Here is a 20,409-nt window from a genome sequence, read left to right on the forward strand (position 1 = left end):
AGGAGGCGGAGCTTGGAGTGAGCTGAGATCTCGCCACTGCACTCCAGCCTGGGCGACAGAGCGAGACTCCGTCTCAAAAAAAAAAAAAAAAAAAAAAAAATGCATTATAGAGAAATATGGTTCCTCCCTAAGAGCCTTCAAAAACATATGACACACTCTTTACCCTCACATGAGCGTGTGCAGATTTGTTCTGTGGAACACAAATGATTGAGTGAGGAGGATTGCCCATTACTACCTGCATCCTGTTTCTGTGAAGGAAGTTCTGTTTCACAATTCCATTATTTGTGCTTGGGTAAGGGCCCTTGTACAACATGAAAGTTATCCTTTAGGTCTCCTATGAGCTGAAACTTCTACTAAGCATGTTCAGTATTTTAGTATAGATGCTTGAGGTAGGAATCAGACAGCACAGATCCTAGGTACACAACAAATTACTTCTCTTCTTTGGTTTATGAGAAAAAGAGCTAGTGTGTGTGTGTGTGTGTGTGTGTGTGTGTTTCCCCTGTGAGTGGGTTTTCTTCAAATGCAGGGATAATTTATAAGAGCAAGGTAAAGAAAAAGAAAACAATGTTTCAGATATAGCATTATTAAGCAGGATGTGGAAATTATAAGAATAATACCAGGGAACCGTCTATCAGCAAATAGATATCCTTTCCTTCTTGAATTTTTCAGGCACAGGAAAGCAGATGGAGGCAGAGATATGAGTCTCATTCTGGTGGATTATTGTTCCAGACAGTAGCGTAAACTATTCATCCAACCATTTCAGCCGTGAGCTTCCTCTTAACATTGTGTGATGACCCAGATACTGAACTTTTGTCTTTTGCCTTTTACCCCATTTTCTAGAATAGACAGTGCATTTTCAACTCCAGGATGATCATGCAGCCTCGGGGATCATCAAATGAATTGATTTTTCTTGGCAATTTTTTCCTAATAAAGTACAGCTTTCAGGTTTTTTTTTTTTTTTCTTTTTCTTTTTTTGCCCCCAAAGGAAGGATGCCAGAAGCAGCATAACTTGTTCTTGTCATGTTAGTGAATTGTAGAAATATTAGCATTCTGGATAAGAATGCCATGGAAGCCAGGGGCCAAAAGCTCAGCAATCCATATGGTTTGTAATATACACCCTTAGGCAGGCCTCATGGGTTGTAGTTGTTTAAAAGAAAAAGAACAAACAAATTAAAAACCAAACAAAATCAGAGGGACAAGTAAAAAGTAATTTCTTGTGTGAGAAATCAGGATGGGGGAGTCTGCCCTTTAAAACTGATCTCCTTTGTCTGCAGTGCCCCTAAACTTGTCACCCAATTACTCATGGAGGAAGTCTGCACAGACCCACACGTTACCCTCACAGGAAGGCAAACTCAGATCTATTTCCATATCCACCTTGTAATTAGTTTGTACAGGGGAAATTACTGTGGACTAATGGAGTAGCCTCTTTCCATTTGCGGCTTCTCTGTTAGTTTGCAGCAGGGAAAGTGTGGGACAGAAAATTTGCTTTATAAAAACCACATAAAACTTTTCAAGGTACTCTTAACTCCTAGCTCTTAGAAAATTAAGGTTTTCTTCTCCTAAAAGTCGATGTTAGCTTGTTTTCAAATAAAGTTTTGAGTTCTGTGATTCTCTCACTCAAACTTTACCATCAAGGCAATACTGAATATAGTCACTCCCTGTAGATGTTAGGCTGTGATAACAATAATAATAATCTTGGATAGTTGATTATAATTTCAACAATGAAGACACTCATTTTATATTATTAAGATATGAACTTAAAATTGTACAAATTGTACTACCGTCTAAATTTATGTGAGACAGAGAAAATGACATTCTCAGATGTTTTATAAGAGATCGCTGACTAATAATACTTACGTTCAATTATTTAATCCTGTGCCTATGAACAATTTGTCTAAACCTATTTATAAAACTCATCTCTATACTAGTATATTAATACTTTGCTTACTTCTAATTTTTATTTTTTATTTTATTTTACTTTTTGAGACAAGGTCTGGCTCTGTCACCCAGGCTGGAATGTAGTGGTACGATCTTGGCTCACTGCAACCTCCCCTTCCTGGGTGCATGCGATGCTGATCCTCCCACCTCCACCTCCTGAGTAGCTAGGACCACAGGTGTGCTCCACCATGCCCAGCTAATTTTGTACTTTTGGTAGACATGGGGTTTCACTATGTTGTCCAGGCTGGTCTTGAACTAGTGCACTCAAGTGATCCACCAGCCTTGACTTCCCAAAAGTGCTAGAAAGACAGGCATGAGCCACTGTGCTGGCTCGATACTTTGCTTACTTCTAAGGATTAATTTTATGTGATGATTCTTTGCTAACAATGATGATTCTATTTTTACTTCTACTGCATAGTGTGGTAAATACAGTTTATAGAGTATTGAACATTTCCAAATGACTAAAGAAGTAAATTTCAAATGTTCTCTCTACAAAAAATGCTAAGTATTTGAGGTGATGGATATGTTCAGCAGCTTGATGTAATTTTTACTCCACATTATAAATCATAACATTACTTTGTACCCCGTGTATTTATACAGCTATAGATGACCAATTTACAATACAAATGTCTTTTAAAAGATTATTTTTGGTATTGTATATTTGGACTTCTGAAATTGTCAGTATTATATGAACTTGCCCTTCAGTTTCATAGATATCTTTAAAATGCCCTTTATTTTTCCTTTCACACTAGTTTTTTTTCTTTCATATATGGTCCCATTTATCTAGAATGGAGAGTTAATTTGGAAAATAAGATGAAACTATTGGAAGACAACCAATGAATATGTTAAGGACTAATGATCATGAATTTTCCAGTTAGTGTTCCCTTGAGACTGAGGTGCCTATTCGCTAATCCTTAAACTAAAACGTGATTAATTTAGAATGAAAACCTCATCAGGCCCCATGTTCTCCACCAGATTTGACTTAGGATGATTTTAAGCTACCAGGTGGCAGTGGCCTTGCATGCCTTCTGGAACCTAATAGGCACTTGTTACTGAGTATGATGCTGATGATTACGGTGTTGATGAAAATAAGCAGAGCCCAAGATTAAAGAAGGATGCATCTGATCTTAACGAGCTTAAAGCAGTGGCTGTAAGGACCTGAAGAAGCTGGTGATATCATATAAAGGACCAGAACTAGTGGCAAAAAATCCTGGCTCGTTATTACCTTTTCAGAAAAAGTGGTTGGATATAGTATCAGGCTTTTTGAAAATACATTATATCATGCTTATGCATGCATACATACTATGTGTCAATTCTTATATATGATAATCGGTGGGAAAATGCACTGTCCTATGACTATAAAACTAAATCTGAGTTCTGGGAATCATTTTTAGTATGTATTTAAATTTATTGATCCTAAAAACATAGTTTTTAGTTTTTATCTTTTTGCCTTTGTTTCCTAACCCCAAATGAGAAAATGTGCCTGATTTTCTCAGAAGCAGATTAATCTTTTGTTATTGTTTTGTTTTTGTTTTTCTGAGAGAGGGTTTTACTCTGTCTCTTAGGCTGGAGTGCAGTGGCCTGATCTTGGCTCACAGGTCTCAGGTGATCCTCCCACTTCAGCCTCCCAAGTAGCTGAGATGACAAGCGCATCACCACACCCAGCTAATTTTTGTGTTTTTGTGGGGGTAGAGGTGAGGTTTCATCACGTTGCCCAGGCTGGTTTTGAACTCCTAGTCTCAAGAAATCCACTCACCTTGGTCTGCCAGAGTGGCGGGATTACAGGCGTGAGCCACCGCATCTGGCTCAGATTAACTTACTGAGTATGACAAGGGAAATGCTCTTTCTCAATTTTAGTATCTTGATTCCCTAACATGGCATAAGTGGAAATTCTTCCACCTCCCAACAAAACAGCGATGCCATCACCATTTCTCCTAACATCATCTCATACTCACCTGAACACAAGTGGGAAACAGTCACATCTGAACCACTGGTTAGGGGCTGATGCCAGACTGCAATGGTCTCCTCACAGTGGTGGGGAGAGAGATGCTAGAGCCACCGCAGATGTATTGAAATCATGAATGGCAGCATGATTGCTTGATCCTGGTTGTTTCAGGTTCTGGCAGATCTTTGGGCACTGAATAAGAATGGACACCTTCAATTTTATTCTCCATTCCAACTCAAAGCAGGAAAATATACTCACTATGCAACATTTAAAGGATTTTAAGATCTTTGCATAAAGTTTAAAGTTTACAACATTTACAAAAACTTAGCATACACACACACACACACACACACACACACACACACACACACACATACGCAAACACAGACCCTGAATTAATTCTATTGCCCTGTTACTTTTAAGGCTGGCAGGGAAACCTCCTTCTTTTCCTGTTGGTCTCTTTTCTATCTATCCTGTGTTTCAAATAGTGTCTTGCAGTATTTACTGTATATATCTGAACTATGATTTGGGTTCTTACCAATGAGGTTGCCTTCAAGGGTTTATCAATGTCTCTCACTCATTTTCTCCTCATATCTTTAGAATCATTTTAAAGTTCTTGTTGGTGGGTAAGCAATGGCGAAAGGTGGCAGGCAAGTGACCTCTTGTATATTTCTGGAGAAGTAATTAGTGAGTTAGGTCCCTGAGAGACATGGGTGATATATTACAGCTTGTAGGTAGTTCGGCACGACAGATATTACTCCAGCTTCACAACTCTAATCAACTTATGCATTTTAAAGCAGAGGTAAGACAATGGCAGCAAATGGAAGAAAATGTGTTTTTAAACAATGTATTTGTGTTTTCTAGGTTGACACAGAGACTCTCTAGACATTCATTACATACTTAATGTCACACTAACAAGTCATGGTGGAAGTCGGTAGATATCAGTAAACCCTTTAATGCATGTTTCAACAAGCACTGATAAGGAACTCTGAGCTTGAATTTTACAATAAGAAGAAAATAAATGATACATACTAGGCATACTCCCTTTTCACCTTCCCTTAAGGGTAGCCAGGCTTGACATTTACTGTGGCATAAATGAGACCAGAAAATTAAACTGCAGAGAAGCTTATTACTTATAATAGTAAAGGTGGCAGTGTTTATTTCTATGCAAATGTTCCATTTCCTGTTGACAACGTCAAGCTACATATTTAATTGATCTCATTAAACATGTTCAGATATTTTTACATTACAGGTTGTGAATTTGAAATGAGAATATATTGATTAAGATAGGACTCTGGAATAAAAATCCTTCTAACCCTGTCATAAACTTCCATAAACATGTTGGTTGAAACTACTTAGCATTTCTGTATCTACAGTTCTCAGAACAATTTCCAAATTGTTAATCAGGAATGATGGACAGCATGCCTAGCCCAGGTAAGGAACAGATATTCAACTCATATTCCAAAGAAATATACTTCTTAATCCTATCATGGGAATGAGTGGAATACTAATCCTATCCCGCACCCCATATTCCTATCACCTTTCTGTTCTCTGAAGAGTGAATGCAAATACTTGGCTTGCATTCCACCAATACTCAGTCAAAGCCTGTCTGACATCACCAATTGATTATTGTACGCTTAGCTCTGTGGCCCAGATGCGGTGTCAGAATCCTTGTCAGCATAGATCTCTAAGAAGCCACTCTTAATGGTTCAGAATTGCCTCTTGAGATGAGATTTATTTCATCATTGCCACACTGGCTTTGTAGTTCCTTATAGGCTACTCCTTGACCCCCTTTATACAAGAAAAGCTCATCTCTGTATTACATTTTTGGACCCTTCCTTGACCTCTTGATAATAAGAAGTAGATTCCTGTGTCTCTCTCTCCGATAGTGAGTAACATCTAGACTATCTTTCTATGCTTTGAACACCATCCTGTTTCTCAGTCCAGATTACTAGTACCGGAAAAAGTGGCACATGCAAAATGTAAAAGCAGAGAAAGTTTAGCATTAAAGGCAAAAATGGATTTCTTACTTTAATTTCTATATTCCCTGACAACTATAATTATTATAACTGCCTATAGATCTCACTTCAGCAAAATGTTTCTATTGTCCACCATATGCCTCAGTTCTTCAAGGCTTTCCTCTCATTTCTCTTCTCTGAAAAACAAAAATCAAACGAACAAAAATTAGTCATGTTTTATGAGGTAAGGGGACAGGGATTGGTAACTAGATGCATGAAGAGTAGTGATGACCTCAGCCTAGTTTATATTTATCCATCCGTTAATTTATTCCATAACTGCTTAGCATCTGTGATATGTCAGCAGCGGAGAGCCTAATGAAAAGGAAGCAGTGAGCCAAACAGACTTAAAGAGCTTATGGTCCAAAATGGAAGGGAGAAATTAATCAATGCACAAATATGTAAATACAATCTGCGATACATCCTAAGAAAGAACAGTAGAGAGACTGAGAAAACAGAGCAGAGAACTGATCTAGTCTGGCAGAACAGGCTTTTCTGAGGAGGAAAGGTTTAAGCTAAGCTTGGAAGGCTGAATAGAATTTAATCAGGTGGAAGGTTGATGTAGGAGAAGTAAGGAGAGTTTCCCAGGTAAAGAGGATAGCAGGTGCCAAGTCCTCTAAACAAGAAGGTATGTCTTTGAAGGATGTTTTTGAAGAATTAAGTGTGAAGGGAGAGCAGAGTAAAAGGGAGATGTGAGTAAGTAGTGGAATATATTGCTAGAGAGCTAGGCAGGGCCTAAGCAGACCACATGGGGCTTGTTGACCATGCCCATAAATGCAGCTAAACTGTTTTAAACAAGAGTTATCACAAGGTGTTCTTTGCTTGTACAAGATCATTTCAGTTTTAGACAATAAATTGGTAACAGATAAGAGTAGATATCAATATTCAAGAGATCATTGCACTTGTCCAGGTATGACATGATAGTTTGGACAAAAGTGAAGATGGAGATGAAGATAGGTGGAAAGATGTAAAATATATTTAGAAGGAAAATCAACTGTGTTATAAGATGACGGAAGGCCAGATGTGGTGGTTTATGCTTATAATCACAGCAATTTGGAAGGCCAAAGTGGAAGGATTGCTTGAAGCCAGGAATCTGAGATCAGCCTGGGCAAGACAGTGAGACCCTGTCTCTACCAAAAAATATTAGCTGGGCACAGTGGCTTGTACCTGTTATCCCAGCTACTTAGGGGGCTGAGGTAGGAGGATCGCTTCAGCCCAGGAGGTCGAGGCTGCAATGAATTATGATTGCACCACTCCACTCCACTTTGGGCCCAGAAAAAGATCTGTCTCATACATGAATACGTAAATAAAATAAAAAAATAAGGTGGTGGGATTAGAGGGGGTAACTTGGGATGTAGGGGTCGATGATGATTTTAAAATACTAGTTTGTCCATCAGGATTGGGTTTTCTGCTGTTCAGGAAACAGGAGAAAGATAAGGTTTTGAGGATTTTGGCCATGTATTTGGTATAATTGATTTGCCAGTGAATTTCCACAATAGACTTGGCAAATAGTTGGATATATTGATATCAGTCACTTTGAGGTGGGAATATGAATATGTGTGTATGTGTATGTATGTGTGCATATATATGTACATATATATGAGTCACTAACATATATCCACTCATTTTGTAATGATATCCATAAAGAGTTGTCGACCCAATTAAGACATTTTCTTGTTTAACTTATTCATAGGTTTTGTTTCTCTATTATAGACAGCTATCAATTGACTTCTAAATTATTAGATTGGTATGGAGGTGGTGGTGATGGGGTAGATTTGCTGACATGTATTGAACAAATGTTATGTGCTAAGTACTGCACTAGGTACTCTACATATATTATCTTATTTACTTATTCTCATACCTGGGGGCTATTCACTTTTACACGGGGGAGAAAATGGGCTCAAAGAAACTGAATAATTTTATAAAGATCTTTCAGCAACTAAAGTATAATTCTGAGGACCCTTGCACATTCTACTGTGATAAATTCTTTCTCACAGATTTTGAAACAGTAAATGACTGAATTATAGCATGTATAATATCCAAATGCAATGTTTCAGATACTGTGTTGGTTCTTCCATTTTAGAATATAATTTAATATTGAATCATATTTTTAATAAACATGTTACTGGATAACATTTAAGAGAGTGTCAGTTTAAAAATATTTATTCATGAAACTTTTGACAAACACTGACTATGTGTTAAGGAATTCTTATTAGGTCCGGGAGAATACAAATTTCAACAGTTGACACTCCCTGCCCTCAATTTACCCTTTTCTGACAGCAAGAATAAAGAAACACAGTACTCATATTTATCTACAGTTACCTATGTGACTTGCTTTATGCCAATTACTTTACATGGTTTTCTTAGGTAATCCTTATTATGTGATTAAGAGCTAGGTAGGTATCATGTTCTCTATGTTACAGGAGACAAAAATGAAGTTCAAAGTCACACAACTGGTAAGTGGCAGATCTAAGTCTTAGATTCAGTTTGGTTGGAGTCCATATTCCAAATTTGTGATTAGTAGATTCTACTGCCTGTCTCTCTTTTAGACTAATGGTTAAGCAAACCATTTGATGGGTTGTGCTAGTTTTCATTATCCTATAAAGTGGGAAAATGAAGGATGAAGTAGTTATGCAAATGAAAATTTCTAGAAAAGCAGAAAATAATGAGTTGTATTTAAAGAAATGTTTTACAACTTATTTTCTATTAAGGGAGATAAATGTATACATTTGCTAAGTGTTAATAATAAAATATTATGTCATTTTTTCATGGAATTGAAAATTGAAACCACTGCAGAGAAATGGTATACTTTAAATGTGCTTATTAATTCAGACTCTGAGGAGGTTTCGCATATTGCCTTTCACATGAAGACAATGGTTTATTTTATAGGCTTTGTGCCATGTTCTATTTTAATTCAACTTTGCAGTGTGCAGAACTGTTCCATATTTGTTTTCCTGAGGAACTAGATATTGTCAAAACACAAATCAAATTTTAAAATATTTTTTCTTTTACTTATTGGGAGTAAATTTGAAATATAGGATATTTCGGTTTAAGTAGCTTATATTCTAAAGTTTTGCTATTGAATTCTCTTGGCTGTCAGTGAAAAAAAAAGCTGTATTCTTATGTAGTTTGATCACTTAGCTACGGTGAATTTCTGTTTCTGAAATAGGAAAATGTTAGTGAAAGAGGCCAAGATTCTTATAATAGCTTACAGTTATGGTTTTTATATTTTAAAAGTTCAACATTAATGCTTCATATGAAGTCAAGGGTGTTTATACTATTTAATCGCGTCTGAAGTTAATGGGAGCTTCTAGTTACCATTGGCTGTCTTTAGAGTCAAATAAGTATATATTGAAAATAAAACCTTTCTCAAATTAAGCATCCTAGTGTTTTCCAATATTTTGAAGCACATCGGTAAATGTATAAGTATGTGACCTTATTCACAATTTCATATTACAAGAAGAAATTTTGTGTATTTGTACATTAACTACCTACTAGGTGCCAGACACTATGCTTAGGCAGTGTATATACAAAAATGGATGTGGTACAATCTGTGTTTTCAAGAAACTCATAATCTATTGAGGGAGGGGACAAATAAAACAAATACAAATGGTGCCCAAATTACGATTTTCCAACTTCATGATGGTGTGAAACCAATACGCACTCAGTAGAAACCATACTTCTAGTACCCATACAACCATTCTGTTTTGCACTTTTGTACAGTATTGATAAATTACATGCGATAGTCAACACTTTATTATTAAATGGACTTTGTGTTAGATAATTTTGCCTAACTGTAGGCTAATGTAAATGTTCTGATTACATAATCTAGGCTAGGCTGAGCTATGATGTTCAGGTTAGATGTTTAAATACATTTTTGACTTACGATATTTTAAACTTACGATGGGTTTATTGGGATGTAACAGCATCATAAGTGCAGGAGCAGCTGTCCTCTAAAACTGAAAATTACGCAATTAATCAAACAGAATGACCCAGCTTTTTATGATAAAAGGAAGGGAAAGCAAATAATTTAAGAGTAAAAAGAGGGAGAATGGAAGAGAGAGACAGACAGACAGAGAGAGAGATCCATTCACAGAAGCACAAAATATCACCCCTACCCTTCTCTCCAAAAAAAACATTTATTAAGCTCATTCATGGTCACATCTGTTTGTGTACCTATGTATTAGTGACTCTGGGTGCAAACACAGAAGTTAAAGTGTTTTAATATATATGCATGCTTAATTTAACTACCACCAAGTAGTTTTTCAAAATGATTGCATCAGTTTAGAACCCCAACAGCAGCAAACACAGGTCATATTTTTTCAGTCTCACCAGCACTTTCTATTGATATTATTATTTTAATTTCATTTCTCTTATTTTTTTGTGCAGTTGAAAAGCTTTTTACACACATATTAATCTTTTTTTATTTTCCTATAGTCAACTGGCTATTCACATATTTTACTAAATTTTATCTATACATGAATTCTGGGTTAGTTATGTAGTTTGTAATCTTCTTTTCCCAGTGTCTTCTGTCTTTTTAGTTTTCCTATGGAATATTCTACTTTATAATTTTGATTATATATTTTACAATGCTATGGTCTGAATGTTTATGTCTCCCCACAACCCCAGATTCCTATGTTGAAACCAAGTCTGCGGTATGGCGGTGTTGAGGTGGGGCCTTTGCAATGTGGCAGAGATCATGAATGAGATTGTGCCCTCATAAAAGAGGCCTAAGGGAACTTGTTTGCCCCTTCCACTGTGTGAGGATGCAGCAAAAAGATATCATCTTTAAAGCGGAGCAAGCGCTCATGAGACACCCAGTCTGCCAGTGCCCTAATTTTTTATTTCCCAACCTCCAGAACAGTGAGCAATACATTTTTGTTGTTTATAAATCACCCAAGCTAAGGTATTTTGTTATAGCAGCCTGAAAGAACTAAGACATTCCTAAAAACATATTTATTAATTTGTGTTTTACTTGGTCTTTAAAACCGCATCCTGTCTTTGTTTATTCCTATTTAATAATTCCAGTATCTGATGTCCTTGGTGGACTCTAAACCTGTTGTTTCATACTCAAGGTGGCATGCAGCTGTGTGTTCTTGGTGCTCATTGGTGCTGAGTTCATCTTGATGTCTTAATATGTAGGAATTGTATAGGCCTAAATTGGAGATGCTGTCCCAGAGAGGATCTATCAACCACTTTTACCACAGGATGATCAAGCAAAGACCACAGAATGCAAAAATGTTGGACTATCCATTTTAATTCATTCACAGTTTGGATATTTTCACAACAGTTGAATTTACTCTGATTCTTTTAAGTGAAAATAAAATCTCTGGAGGAAGTCCAAAAATTTCTGGGAAATACTTGAAAAGATGTTTGTTGCCACAGAAAAGACTTGAATATAGAACATCAACTAAAATGTGTTATAATCCAGATGTTTTAGTGACTTTTAAGAATTGGTTCTTGTGGAAACTAGTCAGCATTGTGGAAAAAAAATGTTCCATATTGAAATGGTTTGCTTGATCTTTGGAGTAATGTTTTCTAAATTTTATGCTGACAATGCTAATTTGCTGATATTTTCTGTCATTTTAAACTGCTTTTTGAAAAAGTGAGATTGATATGATACAAAGATGTTGCAAGTCTTTAAGAAATTGAAGCTCAGAATTAAAACTGCTCACAATAAAAGACTAATAATGATCCAGAGGTCCATGGAAATAAAAAGCCAAAGGAAGATTGTAAACATGTATTTTTCTCTCAGAACATCTGTGACTCTTGTGACTTTTAGTGTTATAAGTATATTTGGGGGGACTTACTTTGGCTTTGGAAGATCTTTTGCTGTTCAGAGGGCTGATATACAGGTGACACTGAAAAGGAGATCATTGGGAAGTTCGCAGCCAGGTCCTCGTACTTAAGCATAAAGTTAAAAAGAAGACACTATAATTTGATGACACTGGTAAGTGTGACGATATAGAGCCTAACGCTTGGCAATTGGTGGATAGAAAGAAACACGAGTCAGTAACCTCTGTTTTAGAGCTAGGTAGAAGAAATACGCTGAATTGAAAATCTCAGCCTAAACTCACAACCTTTGGGGAGAAAGTTAATTTTTTATTCAGTAGCCACAATGATTTAAATATGCTCTTCTCTTGTGTCATTCTGTTTATCTCCAACAGATTATGGTTTGTGATATTGTGCATCCTAGCCCCGGGTTTTTTTCTCTAATACCATCCTTCACTCAAAGGAGCCAGGGCTCCTTATAGAAAAGGTTATTCCATGTTTGGGACAGGAGTTTTCAAGATGAATATTTACTTGTGATAGATAGAAGTCATGCCTATTAATCACATACACACAAACTAGGAAGGCGTTCAAACCATCTAGTAAGTGAAGGAAAGTGTGAAACTTATATTTGTTTAAGTGACAGAATACCTTCCTATGATTGAGTGGTTTGAGTTAATGTTGATATCCATCTGACGTTTAAAAGATATTTCCCTTGTTGAATCGACCTTCTAACAACATAAAATTGAGGGTCAGTGGAAGGAGAAGACCTCAAAGAGGTATGAAATTCAGGCGTAAGTGTGGTTCCCCCAGCTAAGTTGTGTGAACCTTTGCTTCATACAATTTAGCAGAAAACATTCAGGAATGTTTTGGAGTTGTTTTGAACTAGTGATTTGTGCTTGGAGCTCAGGCAGGCCTGTTAGAGCCCCTTACTTCCCAGAGGATTTTGGACTATTGGAAATACTCTATCCCCATCTGGGCACATCCTTTGATATTTCTGGCTTTATGGATTATTTGTCTATGTAGTTTTCTGCATCTTTTATTAAAAGAGATCCTCTGCATTCTCTGTGCATGCTGACATCTCCCTATCAATAGTATCTTTGAATCATTGTGGCAGGCACCACACTAGATTCCCAAGTGGACTGGACATCAAAAGATCAAGTTCAGAGGCTCAGTTTTAAGGTCAAAAGCCAAAAATAATGTCATGGAAACATACTTTGCATCTTACATTTAGGTAGTAAGTCTACCGAGCTGAAACTGTATAAAGATCAAAGCAAGTAAATTAAAATAATCTTACATAGAAAATAATTCATTTTAATGAAAATGTTGTTTGGTATTGTTTGCTAATTAGTTGTATCATGTGAAGTGATACATAGCCTTAGAAGTTGAATAAGGAGAGTGGTAGTTATTAAGAAAAATAGGCCGGGCGCGGTGGCTCAAACCTGTAATCCCAGCACTTTGGGAGGCCGAGACGGGTGGATCACGAGGTCAGGAGATCGAGACCATCCTGGCTAACACGGTGAAACCCCGTCTCTACTAAAAAATGCAAAAAAAAAAACTAGCCGGGCGAGGTGGTGGGCGCCTGTAGTCCCAGCTACTCGGGAGGCTGAGGTAGGAGAATAGCGTGAACCTGGGAGGCGGAGCTTACAGTGAGCTGAGATCCAGCCACTGCACTCCAGCCTGGGTGACAGAGCGAGACTCCATCTCAAAAAAAAAAAAAAAAAGAAAAGAAAAATAAAAGACATACTTCAGGACATGTAATAATGAAGAAGGTAAAGTTGAATAGAATTTACTGAAAAGAAACACTATAAAATTAATTGACTAAACCAATAAATAATATTTTATGAATGTGAATACGAATTCACAGAAACACATTGTATATACCTGAAGCTAAAGAAGGGAGGTAAGGAGAAAAGACAAAACAGAAAACAAAACAAAACAAAAACGAGTGATTGAAGAAGGGGATGAGGTTTGTTTAGCTGAGAGCAAAATGAATTATTTGGCTGAGTACCAAAGAAGAGGAAGGTAGTATTCTAGAAGCTGCAATGCATTTTCCTTAGGGGAAAGTGTGATGTTAAAAGGCGTTACCATCACACTAGAGCAGATAATTAGGCAATTACAACTACTAAATTTGACAGAGCATTAGTTTAAATGCATTACACACTAGAATTCTGAAAGAAGTAACAAATAGTACCATTTTTAGTTAATACTTTTCATAAGTCATTAAGGACAACATGTCACCAGAAGGCCGAAGGGTGTATTCCCAAATTTTGGAAAAGAGCTTGTGCATGTAGGCACATGTGTGCATATACACTCACACACACAAAAGGTTCTGGAAAAAAAACTCTCATGAAAGCCTGAAAATTTGGAAGTCCTTTTCCTCTTTTATATGCAATTATTGCAGTGGACTTACAGATATTAACCCACCAATCATCAAAAGACCTTTCAAAAGTAGACAGCAAGTATCATTTCAGAACCTTCTACTTTGATTTATAGGTATTAAAACAGAAACCAAAAGAAGTCACCTTGAAGGCTGGTGGAAAGACCAAGCCTAAGATTTAAGTAATTGACAATTATCAAACATTTGGTAATGCATGATTTAGTAATACCGGAGTCAACTTACAACACTGTCCTCATCACCTTGCTATAAAAATCTTCCAATGGATTACTGCTGCATTTTAAAAAAGTATGATATATTGCTACACTGAATAATAATTTAATATAATAATCACATACTGTTTATCACTTACCTTCCAAATTCCATGCTTTACAGGTCTCACTAGATCCTGCAAGTATACATATGAATTGGTATAAAGAACTTTTAAAACAATAGTCGTGTCTGTGTGCATTGCATCAGAAGTCCCCAACACTTTGGTTCTAAAGATTAGCCACTAGTCGGCGGTATCATTTGCAGCCCTGTCATTATCAACTACCCTCCGGTCAGTGACAGAAAATGGTGGTCATAGTGGATCTTAGCATAATGATTAGACCTATTAAAGATCTTCACTTTTATTGAAGTGCACGGAGGCAGGCTTTTAGGCTGGGTTGAACATCCAATGGGATAGGGTCCTAGCTTGTTCATCTTTGTGATCTCTTGTAGTATTAATGTACATACTCCGTGTTAGTTCATTGTTTGTTGAAGGAATGAATGAATGCAGGATATTTTCAATATGCTTTTTCTGATGTTCTCCATGGATGTTTTTGGGTGTCACGTTATGTATTCCATATCGATTTCTATCGCAGTATTTACAATCCTGCTTTGCAATTTCCTAGTTATACTTTGTAAGTCTGCTGTTCCCATGGTCTGGTAACTCTAGTTCTCACTTAGACATGTGCTTTGCTAATAACTGTATATTTAGTGCCTAGCACATAGTAGATATACAGTAATTATTTGCTGAATGAAATGCATGTGTTTCATCCTCATATCTATCTGTAAATATATACCTCTCTGTGACAGTAACAATAATGAATCTATCCATATGTTTAACAAATGCTAATATTATTTTACAAATATGCTATTCCATGGTTAACAGTCAATGGAAGCCTCTCAACGATTTTATTGATTTTATTCTATTTCTCAAATGTACTACCACATTTTTTTCTCAGTGCCTCTGTAATTTTTAATGTCAATATGAGGCTATGTGCTCATAAGGAATTCAGTGTGACTTTCTAGAAAAAGCACTGTGGATTTGTATTTAGGAAACCAGTGTTCTTGTGTTGAGCTTGCTTTAAAAAAAGAAATTAACCTCTCTGAGATGAACATCATCAGCTAAAAGAACCCAACTCTGCTAAATTTAAATAACAACTATTCTAGAAAAAACAAATTGAATAAACATTTTTGGACTACTATATAATAACAGTTTACTGACTAAAAGATAACGTTCAAAGAGAGACAGCCTTTGCTGGGGTCCAAATACTCTTTAGGGCAGTGCCATCCAGTAGAACTTCCCGCAGTGAGGGAAATGCTGTGTAATCTGCACTGTCCAATACAATAAATGGTAACAGATGTGACTACAGAATGTTTGAAAGGTGTATTAGTCCTTTCTCACACTGCTAAAGGTGTATTAGTCCATTCTCACACTGCTATAAAGATACTACCCGAGGCTGGATAATTCACAAAGGAAACAGGTTGAATTGACTCACAGTTTAGCTGACTGGGGAGGCCTCAGGAAACTTACAATCATGGGAGAAGGAAAAGGAAAACAAGGTACCTTCACCACAAGGCGGGAGGAAGGAGAAGTGCCGAGCAAAGGGGGAAGAGCCCCTTATAAAACCATCAGATCTCGTAAGAGCTCACTAACTATCATAAGAACAGCATGGGGGAAAGCACCCCCATGATTAAGTGACCTCCACCTGGTCTCTCCCTTGACACATGGGGATTCTGGGGATTGTGAGGATGACAACTTAAGATGAGATTTGGGTGGGGTCACAAAGCCTAACTATATCAACAGGTGACTAGTACAAATGAGGAATTTACTTTCTAATTTAATTTTAATCAATTTTAATTAATAGCTACATTTGGCGAGTAGATATTGTATTAGAAAGTGCAGGTTTAGTGAGACATATACAAGAATAAATAACTGAGCTTGTAATAAGTTTGAAAACAGAGATGCGATAGGGGACAAAAGTTAAATTTTAAAAGCAATACATAGTATCTATTAAAATTGAGTACTCAAGCATCTGTGTGAGAGTCTTATCTTTTTCGTAGTGTAGAAATGACCTTAGGTAAAGGATTTTTCCAGAACACCTAAATCTGCTTATAACACAGATTTTACCTAAAGATTAGAAAATATGGAGGAACAGGACAAACACAATTGTGATGTTTTATATAGTTGGTTTATGGGATTCTAAAGGACTATTATGATCCCACAATAATGCAAATGAGTAGAGGGATAAAAAAAAAAATCCTAAAGGTTAGAATCAGAAGCAAGGTACAACATAGATGCTGGCTTAAGAAAATGACAGGAGAGATGATTGTGCAAGTATATTAATGCATTGTAATTCTCAATATAAAATAATTTGGCAAAAATAGAGTAACAAAGTTCATGTTTAGAAATATTTTATAAAGAAAGAGGAGATGGCGAGTCAGAGCAAAGATTCAAATCAATCAAAGTTATTTTGGCCACCATAATGAAGGTGAAGCCCTGTTTGGTTAGTGTGCTGTATACACTTCAGGTGACCACATTATTCTTTGAAAGGGCATCACTAAAATTGAAGAGGTAGAATGGAGGGCAACAAAACAGACTTAATATGTGAGAGGTCAGAGTATTATACATGAAGAATGATTATCCAGCTCTACCAAATGTGGCTTCAAAAAAGATGACTAAGAAGAGAACTGCAAGAGGTTTTTTAGGAACAACAAGGAAAGGTTGGATTGATGACAGCCTGAAAATGAAAGGGGAAAAATGCAACTTAGGAAACACCGCCTCATCGTCAATCAAATGGAAAAGTTTGAGAGGTTGTTGGAGTACCATTACTAAAGGTAGTAAAGGTTGATTAATTTAAAAATTTAATCTTTCCGTTGATAAAACTTTATAAGAGAATCTAGAACCATAATGTCGATAATGGCAAACTGAGTAACTAGGTTATGGGATATATAATATATTTAAAAGAACTATAGGTTTAGTTTAGCTTTGTCCTAAATATTTGAAAGGCAAACAGAGGAAATACAACATAGAAAGGACATTGATATTGGAACCGGAAAGATTTATATTTGAATTCTCATTCTGCCACCCCTAAAATAACACTCACAACTTGAGTCAAATTGCTTTACCTCCCTGAATCTCAGCCTTTAAAGATGAAACCATTTCAGGAGACCTACTTCAGTAGAACTATTTTGACATTTAATGAAATAATATATGGAAACTACCTAGCACTGTTTCTGGGCATTCCTTTGTTTCTTATAAGTGTGAGCCTCAATTCAGTTGACTGTAATTTACACATACACGCCAACCTGAACAATTCCTTCCAATGTTCATTGAGCACAACCCTGTAAGAGGCATTCTCCTAGGTACCAGCTGTCTAAATATAGGAAGGAGATTGCATTCTTTGCCCTCAAGGAATCATAGTCTAATCAGGGAAACAGACTTATAAACAGTGATTGCAAAAGTCAAACCATGAGAAGAGTTCTAAGCAGTCATGGACAAGTGCTTTGGGAAAAGAGAAAGACAAGATTAGGAGGGAACAAGCAGGATAACATGTACTAAATAAAATTGGATAAACTATTTTATTTCGATATTAGTGGGTCCCTCTCACTTCACTAGTTTTAAGAGTTTATTTATTTACTTCTTTCACACATATTTAATTAGCACCTACTACAATCCAGTCTCTGGAACACGAAGATAAAAGAGATAGAATGGTACTTGCCCTCACTAAGCTTATAATCTGGTCTAAAATAAATTGGAGAGCTGTGCCAGCCCTTATTTCAAGGTTGTCCATCTAGGACGTGTGGAACCCAGGGAAAATGTCATGTCATGGCCCCCATGTCTTAAAATGTTAGGTTAAAAGGAGCCTCAGGCTAGGCACAGTGGATCATGCCTGTAATCCCACTGGTTCAGGAGGCTGAGGCAGGAAGATTGCTTGAGGCCAGTAGTTTGAGACCAACCTGGGCTACATAGCAAGACCCCATCTATTAAAAAAAAGTATCCTCAAGTGCAAATCTGAAAGCTTCCATGAAAGACAATTTACAGACTGATGGTGCATACATGAAAACAGGGAGGGTCAGTCCTTTGTTGCCTTCCTAGTCTAGTCTTTGATACCTCAATACTAAATAAATATTTGTTTCATAAATTAATAAATACCTGAAAATATATAAATTAAAAGGTTTATATTTTCATCCTGAATTGTGCATTTCTAGTAATTTCTATTGTAATAATTGTTCTTTTTGTGGAGTCTGACATTTCAGTTGCCCTCTTCAGAAATCTGGTATTTATGAGGAAATTCAGAGTCCTATTACTGTAAAAAGTAACTAAACATTGAGTTTACACTATATTTTCCCTTTATCCATATACACTCTGACCTCTTTCACAACCTGACTGAAACATTTACGTCAAAAAATGATATTTAATGAGCGTGAAGAAAATGTTTTTCTTTTTTTTTTTAACTACCTTGCCATTTCAGATTCAAATGCCCTTCTTTGTCTTCTTGCCCAGAAAGCCATAAAAAGCAAGTAGTGCTAACAGCCATTAGAATTACCCTAGCATAGTGAAGGCCACGTAAACACTCAGCAAGATTTATTCGAAGATGGCTGCATTTAATAAACCACCCAAATCTAAGTTGAATTATCTATGGACCAAAACTATAAAATATTCTAATAAATTGCCAGTGCTTAAAAATATATTTGTAACAGTTAAGAAGAATCCTAGCGCACTGAAAAAAACAATCAAGGGGATTGATGTTATATTTGAAGAGATTCAGAGATCAAATACAGTTTTCCTAACCCTCAGGTACACTTGAGATTCTGAGTGTGTTAATTAAAAATTATATGTTGCATGTTTTTTAATTGTTAATTGATTTATTGGGTAGCCTCTGTAATCTAGATTAATTTTCCTCTTGTTTCTTGTAGATATCTGTAACTATTTTAATGAGTCAACACATGTTCCTAAAATTTTCCCCAGCACATGGCTGTAACACTTATACTTTGCTCTATTCCTCTCTTTCTCTAGCACTTTTTAATTAATTTGAATATTAATGAGCTAATGCCTCTATTTTTGGTCTCCTTAGATAAAGAAAATAGGATTTGAACTCAATGTTGGCTTACTTATCTTTGGATTGTCTAGTAAGAAAGCAATACAAAATTGTGAACACTTTGTGACTTGCTTGGTATCATTTGCTCATTATTTCTGGAAAGACAATCACAGATAATACTATGGGATATAATGAAGGACTAGATGAGGTTAATACCAGGTTTTAAATAATGTCTTTTTCTTCTAACCATGATTAGTTGCAAGGTCATCAGAAACTCTCAAATAAGGAGACTTCAGAAATAGTTTAAGATCCCAAATTTGAACTGTGCTTAAATAGTGAATTGTTCAGAATCGTTTTGAGTTACAATAAATACTTGGGGTTTGAGAGACCCAGGTCCCAGTCTCTTTCTTGTTTTTGCTGACAGACTGTCTCTCTGGGTGAGTCATTTAACTCTTTGATTCTTTTCTTGTCTGAGTGTCACAGGGTGAATGATCTGCCTTGTTTCTTGTTAAAAGGAATAAATAAACTTTGCTGGTTTTTTCAAAGGATAATTAAATCCAATTATTGAATGCCATTGAAAACAAATGCAGTAAGACAAAAGAGGAAGGCTTTGTCATTATGACAGCTGGAAAATACAAAACATCAAAGTATTGTTTGTGCTGCCTGCAGTGTTAAATATTGTAACTGATTTTCTTTCATTCATTCAATGGATGCTTTTGCAGACACTGGGTGGGCAAAACTCATTTTAATTTTCTAAAAATAAGTGATTTTGTATGCATTAAAAATCACTAGGAGATCATAAGTGCAGTGTTCACTTTTGAGCTCTTTTACCTGCAGTGGTGATATGTTTGCATGAACCAAAGAGCTATCTACAGTCTGAACTGATTCCTATTGTGATTGAAAAGTTTCTGAGACAGCTGGTCATGATTATTAAAGGCATAATATGTGACTGAAGAACAGGAAGAACAGATGTCTTATGCGTTTGAAGTTAACTGGTCTGTTTGGGACTCAACCTTTGACCTTATCCTTATGAGTACTCAGAACTAGTCAAATTAA

The sequence above is a fragment of the Rhinopithecus roxellana genome, chromosome 12 (genome assembly GCF_007565055.1).
Source record: "Rhinopithecus roxellana isolate Shanxi Qingling chromosome 12, ASM756505v1, whole genome shotgun sequence".
NCBI lineage: Eukaryota > Metazoa > Chordata > Mammalia > Primates > Cercopithecidae > Rhinopithecus > Rhinopithecus roxellana.